The following is a 7,831-nucleotide window of genomic DNA, read 5'->3' as shown; positions in this document are numbered from 1 at the left end:
GTGGTAAGGTTTATCTAGAAAACATTTGAAGCCATATCACCGTGTAACTGGTATCTATGAAAATGGAAAGTAGGAATTGTTAAACATTCTCAGGGCCAGGGGCTCCACTGGGAAGTGTGGATAAAGATGAATGTAAATTTTATACTTTATGTCCACAGATCTTTTCACTATTGGCAGTGATATTTAATACTAAAAGCATTAATCATGGTCACAGATAATCTTGGAAACTAAAAGTCAACATTGGGATGTGTTACAATTTATTTATTTATTTATTTTTTAAAGATTTTATTTATTTGCAAGAGAGAGAATGAGAGACAGAGAGCATGAGAGGGAGGAGGGTCAGAGGGAGAAGCAGACTCCCCGCCGAGCAGGGAGCCCGATGCGGGACTCGATCCCGGGACTCCAGGATCATGACCTGAGCCGAAGGCAGTCGCTTAACCAACTGAGCCACCCAGGCGCCCGGGATGTGTTATAATTTAAACAGTTTTAATACCCACTGTTTTGGATTGCTGACAGTCCCTAATGTAGATGCAAGCCATCAATCTAAAACAGTGGTTGGTCATCACAACCAGATTCTTAATTTATGTGATGTCTTCATACATCAAACCTCTCCAACCAGTGGCAGTGTCACCATATCCAAGGTCAGCTATTTCTTCTATGACTCCATTTACCTTTCCTTTTTTTCTTTCAAATTTTTTAAAACCAGTTTCTAAAGATCTTTATTTACAAATCAGTATAGTATTGTTGCATTTGAATGTCATATGTATGGTAAAACAGATTATGAAAAGTATCATATTCACAATGAAACTCTTATTTTATATAACTGAATCATCTGATATTGCTACCTCCAGCAGTAACTTAATGGACACAACTCTACCCTCTGAATGGACCACTTTTATGATTTTTCCTAGAAAGTTTTGAGTTTAGTTTCTTGCTGCTTCTTTCCATGATTCAAGGCTTAAGATAAAATCCTTGGAAACAAGCAATTATAACATGATCTCTCCAGGATTGAGGAGAGATAGGAGTGAGAAAAAGGGCATCTTGTCACTTTTTAAAGGTCCACAATTGCTATGCTTTGCAGGGTATGGGGGAGAGGAGTTCACAGTGGAGGAGGAAAGAATCAGTCCCAATGATCATATTAACATTTTATTTTTATTTATTTATTTTTAAAGATTTTATTTATTTATTTGAGAGAGCGAGAATGAGAGACAGAGAGCATGAGAGGGAGGAGGGTCAGAGGGAGAAGCAGACTCCCCGCCGAGCAGGGAGCCCGATGCGGGACTCGATCCTGGGACTCCAGGATCATGACCTGAGCCGAAGGCAGTCGCTTAACCAACTGAGCCACCCAGGCGCCCCCATATTAACATTTTAAACTTGTCAATATCAAGAGTTAATTTCTAAAACACAAGTTTATAAACAGAAGCCATCCACCTAGCTGTTAACTGAAATGCATATGCAATGTAGTCAAAGGAATACTGTGCTTACAAAACCACATACCTCTTATTAGAGATGCCTAATTTTAAAATAATACATTCCCTTATTGGATATGCAAGTGAGCAATGGAGGAAGTGGTGCATTTGCAATACTAGCTGGTGCTAAGGATTTCAACACTTCCAGATGTGAGCTAGAGAACATTTTTAGGCACCAGAGGGTTTTTTTTTTTCTCTAAGCCAAGATGTCTCCTTTTAAGTCACTTCTGAATTTTGTTTCAAGCTTATTTTGTGAAAATTCTAGTCTTGGTTGAAGATAGTCTCCAAAAGTTTCTTGAGTCACTCTCTGGACTCTCTGTTCTGTTTTCATGAATGATCACTGAATCCATGTATATATCCAGCTCAAGGGTTCTTTCTTGTAGAAGTGTAGTAGAGCTGTGAGTTTCAATGGTCTGATTATTCTTTTTAAATACAATAGACTTAAGAGAGCCCGGATGCTGGCAACTGAGGTCCATATTCACAATCTTATGGTGATTGCTAGCAACTATTAGTGCCTGACCTAGAAGGGGTATATTGCTCTTCAGCTGGCAGGAAGAAGTGAAGGCATAGAGAGTCTGGGAATAATACACCACATAAGTAGGTCTGCACTGGTTTGGCTTTCTATACTGTACCCCAGGCAACTTGAATCCATACTGCATTTTCCTCAGCATCTCTGAGGCTGACACACATTTTTTAATGCTCTCTGAAGACTTTTTAAAAATGAACTTTTGAATTGTTCCATATCAAAAAGGTTAATGTCTTCACCTGGTTCTTTACTAATCTGAAAAATATCCCAAGCTTTCTGGTGCCAATGAAATTAAGTATAAATGATGTCTAAAAGGGCTGCATCATTGAGACTTGCACACTTCTCCTCCCAAAGCAGAACCAAGTCCTGAACAAAAGATTCCTTTCTCTGCTGGAAGTTTATGGTCTGCAGTTGATTTTCAGACAAAAAAATCTCGAGCTTTGAAGATCGTTATAATTTCAGTCATTGAGATTTTCTTATTTATTTATTTATTTTATTTCAAGTTTTTATTTAATTCTAGTTAGTTAACATATATGATAAAATTGGTTTCAGGTGTAGTATTTAGTGATTCATCACTTACATATAACACCCAATGCTCATCACAAGTGCCCTCCTTAACACCCATCACCCATTTAGCCTACCCCTGCCCGCCTCCCTCCATCAACTCTCGGTTTGTTCTCTATAGTTAAGAGTCTCTTATGGTTTACTTACCTCTCTCTTTTTTCCCCTTCCCCTATGTTCATCTATTTTAGTTCTTAATTTCCACATATGAGTGAAATAATATGGTCTTCTGGGAAGGGACTGCTGCCCTGGTTCTTAGGCCAACTTGCGCTAAGATGCACCTGCAAGGTGCAGGGGGGGCAGGCGTTGGTGTAAGTGGCTCCAGCTTCCATTGGGGGTGCTGTGTTGTTCACTGAAGTCTGTCAATGCTGTTGGGCATGGGGGAAATGGCGACGTCCCGCTCTCAAGTCGCTAGAGTGGGGAATTCACACCTGCCACTGTTCAGGAAACCCTCACAGAAGAGTGAACAATCTCCTTTCTTTTGTTCCCGGATTCCGTCAGATCCCTGCCTTTACCCTGGCTGTGTCTTAGCTGACTGCCTGCCAGGCGGCACAGTACGCCTGTGTTTTATCTCAGGCACACAGCAGTTTCAAAATTCCAAATTTTAGGGATCCTGTGAGCCGTGGACCCGCGCTGATTCTCTGGGGGAGGGTCTTCTCCTGCTGTGGCTGGTACCGGTTAGTTCTAGAGAAGCAGTTGCACTACCATGCTGGGGCTTGGAATTTATGGTAAAGTGCAACAAAAAGCTAGCACCAAGGTTTGCTGCCCTCAGCAGGTGTCTCTGTTCCTATGCTAATGACCAGGGCAGCACTTTAGTGTTCATCAGCTCTTTTGTCCCCTGAGAGGCTGTGCCACCTCTCCCAGGTGCACTCCAAGAAGGGGAAATTTCTCTCCCAATGTGACCCAGGGGATCCTCAAACCATGCTGTCCACTCCCAGGCCTCTGCCCTTCTTCCCCACAGGAGCACTGCTATGCCAGTCAGTCTCCACTTGGCGGTGGCACGGACTTCTAAAACCTCAGACTTTGAGCTCCCCTGCTTATAAAAACCCGATAATCAGCTGCTTTAGTTTTTCCAGTTAATTTTTTGGAGGATGTGTTTCTCTTGTGCAGTTCCCTGTGTGCTGCTTTTTCTCTGTTTCTCTCTCTCTCCAAGATCAGGGCTCCCTCCCCTCTGCAGCATCCAGGATTCTTTTCTACCCAGAATCATGTCTCCCCACATTCCATGATGTGGCTTCTTTACTCCCTCTAGTTCTGCAGTTTGTTCTCTCAGCATTTAGATTGATTTCTTGGGTGTTCAGAATGATTTGATATTTATCTAGCGGGGCTTGATGGACGAGACAAGCATAGGGTCCTCCTACTGCTCTGCTATCTTAACTCCTCCCCCAGTCACTGGGATTTTCAAGATGGTCCTCTTAAAAACTCAGCAACAGCTTCATTTCTTTGGCAGGTCCATCTTCGCCAGCAGTTTCTCCTCTCAGCAGTTGTTCCCCTTTCTTTTTTAAAAAATTGAAGTATAATTAACATACAGCATTATTAATTTTGGGCGTACAATTTAATGATTCAATAATTCTATACATTACTTAGTGCTCATCAAAGTAAGTGTTCGCTTAATCTCTTTTATCTATTTCACCCATCCCCTCACCTCCCTTCTGGCAACCACCAATTTGTTCTCTGTATTTAAGAGTCTGGTTCTTTCTTTTTTCAGTCTGTCTTTTTCTTTGTTCATTTGTTTTTAAATTCCACTTATGTGTGAAATCATATGATATTTGTCTTGCTCTGATTTATTTCACATTATATTGTATACCTGAAGGTAGTATAACATTATGTTAATTATTATTGAGTTAAAAATATATACATTACTTTTTAAAATCACTTTTAGTTTCTTTTTTGAACTTTTACTTTATTGGATAATTCACTCTTTCATTATACATTTTTGTTAAATGTCATGTGGGTTTATCAGTGGGAAACAAAGAGGCAACATAAACACATGCTTTGTTCACTGCACATAAGCTAAGTATATGCTCAGTGACCAATCACCAAAAGACTGAAAACAAAATGTGATTTGTCATTAACCATAATGTACATCTGTTATTTGCATAATAATTTATGTACTGAAGAGCTAACAGTAAAGTTTGTACTTTATTCAATTACTGATAGTGTACCATGGTAAATGAAATTTGAACTCTGTGTTATTGGGGGACTGGTGTTATTTAACTAAAGTATGGTAACTGGAATCTATGCATTCTAGAACTGTGCAAAATGAGGACATTTTTACTATTTGCTTTGAATACTGATCACTTTAGTATTTTTACTATTTGCTTTGAATACTGATCATTTTAGTATGTATGTGGACATATATGTGAAATTGTCTTTTTTTAACAGTCAATTATAAGCTGGTAAGTTTTTTTTTTTAAATAGACCTTTTGTGGAGTATAATTAAATCTAGATTTCAATAGATGGCCTTATTTATATTGTACTAACTAACATATACTAGATATCTGTAGAGTAAGGTAAAAAAACGCTATCTTACTGTTTTAGGCATGCCAAGGCCAGTGTCTGCAAGGGAGAAGTCTGAGCTTTGTATATCCAGAATCTGTTACATGAAAACACCCACTGTTTTACAGCTCAGAGACCTACCATCAAGTTGTCCACAGTGTGGAATGAGGGAGAGGATGGACTAGGTTCATTGAGCCACAGACTTGGCACTGCTTAGCACAATAAGACTTCCAGCTGTCTTCAGTAAACCTACAATTAAAACAGTTGGATCAACCCCTTCAAATAAGCAATCAAAGCCCAAAAGAGCAGAAAGAGCTTGACTAGTGCATTTAGCAAATATTTATTGAATACTTACTAAATAATAGTAAGTGTTAAGTGCTGGTGAAAAAATCTCAACAGACATTGTCACTGACCAAAAGTAACTTAAAATCTATTGGAATAGACAGACAATATCAAGAAAACATAAACATACAATTATACATTGTGATAAGAATATTAAAGGGAAAGGGAAATTGGATGTAGTGTAAAAGAAGGGAGAGGGACATATTTACTTTAGAAAGGTGGCGAGAGAAGGAATCTGTGAAAAGATCACATTTAAAGCCAGACCTAAGGAGAAAGAAGTCAGCCACAAAAGGAATGGGTTGTACTTGTAATGCAATGTAAGTAAACTATTCTGGCTAGATAGAGGTCAACAAACTATAGCTCATGGGATGAATCTGACCTGCTGCATCTTTTTTTGTATGGCCGGCATCCAGAGAGTGGTTTGTATATTTTTTAATTATTAAAAGGAAAAAAATCCTGAAGAAAAAATATTTCATGTCATATGTAAACTATATGAAATTCAAGTATCAGTGTCCATATGTAAATTTTTTTTGGAATACAGTCAAACTAATTTATTTATTGTCCATAGCTGCTTGATATTATAACAGCACAGCTGAATAGTTGTAACAGAAATCATATGGCCCAAAAGTTTAAAATAATTACTATCTAGTGTTTTACAAAAAAAATTTTTGCCAATCATTGGGCTAGAAAGTAAGAATAATGTCATGTGATGAAGCTGAAAAGGTAGGACGGAATAAAACATGGAGGATTTTAGAGAGAGAGAGAGAAAGACACACACACACACACACACACAGAGAATTAGTTTGTATTTTATTATTTTTTAAAATTTGCTATACAGTGGGAAACCAGTAAAACATAGGAAGCAAAGGAATGTCATGATCCAACTTATATTTTAGGAAGATCATTATGACATTTGATTTTAAATCATAGTATAGAAATAGTAAAAGACCACTATTCCCACTAGAAAAAAAAACCCTAAACAAATAAAATACAAACATCAAGAATTTCTAGTTCCACGTAAGATATAGAAAATTGGAAAAGGGGGTACTTGGGTGGCTCAGTTGGGTGTCTGCCTTCGGCTCAGGTCATGATCCCAGGGTCCTGGGATTGAGCATCGCACTGGACTCCTTATTCAGCAGGGAGCCTGCTTCTCCCTCTCCCTCTGCCTGCCACTCCCCCTGCTTGTGCTCTCTCCCTCTGTCAAATAAATAAGTAAAATATTTTTTAAAAAGTTGGAAAAGGTCAAGATCATCAAATAGCCACCTTCAAGAAAGGAAGATACAGAGGGGAAGATGGTAGTGGATGAGGAGGACAACCCTAGGCTTGCCTCATCCCATGAATACAACTAAATAACTATCAGATCATCCAAGATATCCCAGAAATCAATCTGAAGACTAGCAGAACAAACTCCACAACTAAAGGTAGAGAAGAAGGTAGGAAATGTGGAGACTATAGCTTGGGTGATAAGTGGATTGTTGCCATTGTGGTGGGGAGGGAGCTATGGTTGCAGAGAAGGGACAGAGACAGACTATCACACAAGGGGAGTGCAAAGGGAAAGTGAATCCCCGTAGCAATGGGCTTGGAAAGGGAGGCCAAATTTCATGAGTTCTGGCGATGAGCAGGGCTTAAAGCTTGGCATTTTAAAGGTCAACATGCTTTCTCTGAGAGAGCTGAGAGGACATTGGGGCTGCTCTTAGAGAAAAGGCAGGGCAAACAACCTGCGACATATGCCATGGAAACAGCTATCTGAAGAGCACATAGGACACACAGTGGGGAGGTTAGTTGCTCATCTCAGAGCATTTCCCAGAGAGGCAACATTCAAAGAGACCCCTCCAGGGGAGAAAAACCATAAAAGACTCTTAATCTCAGGAAACAAACTGAGGGTTGCTGGAGTGGAGGGGGGGATGTGGTGGCTGAGTGATGGACATTGGGGAGGGTATGTGCTATGGTGATCATTGTGAATTGTGTAAGACTGATGAATCACAGACCTGTACCCGTGAAACAAATAATATATTATATGTTAATAAAAAATAAATAAATAAAGAGACTCTTCCAGGAACAAAGGAACTGGTAGACACCATTTCCCTCCCTACCCTTCAGCATAAACACAGAGCCACCTGCAGGAACCAGTGCAGTGCCAACACTTGCTACCTAACTTGCTTACATCAAGCCCTGTCCCCAACCATGCTCTGGGAGAACTGTCCTTCCCAGTCATGCTTGCTTCAGTTCCAGCATGTTGGTCATCCTCCCCCCAGAAGACCAACCTAAACCACTGCCAAGACCAAGTCTCCTGAGCCAGGAGTTTTGCAGAGCCTCAGTTCAAGTAGCAGTGGTGACAGGTCTCATTTCACAAGCAGACCAGAGCACACCTAGATAAAACTTGCCACATTCAGGCCAGGGACCTAAAACTGCCCACAACAGGCAAAGGGAGCCTCTG

General features: G+C 39.9%; 1 pseudogene; it reads right to left on the bottom strand.

The window, feature by feature from the left end:
- Positions 1-1,503: 1,503 nt before the first annotated feature.
- Positions 1,504-2,461, bottom strand: LOC118025896 (annotated as a pseudogene).
- Positions 2,462-7,831: the final 5,370 nt, after the last annotated feature.

This window comes from Mirounga leonina, unplaced genomic scaffold (assembly GCF_011800145.1).
Source record: "Mirounga leonina isolate KUSES-001 unplaced genomic scaffold, KU_Mleo_1.0 Mir_204, whole genome shotgun sequence".
Taxonomy (NCBI): Eukaryota; Metazoa; Chordata; class Mammalia; order Carnivora; family Phocidae; genus Mirounga; species Mirounga leonina.
This window is presented reverse-complemented; position numbering and strand designations above follow the sequence as displayed.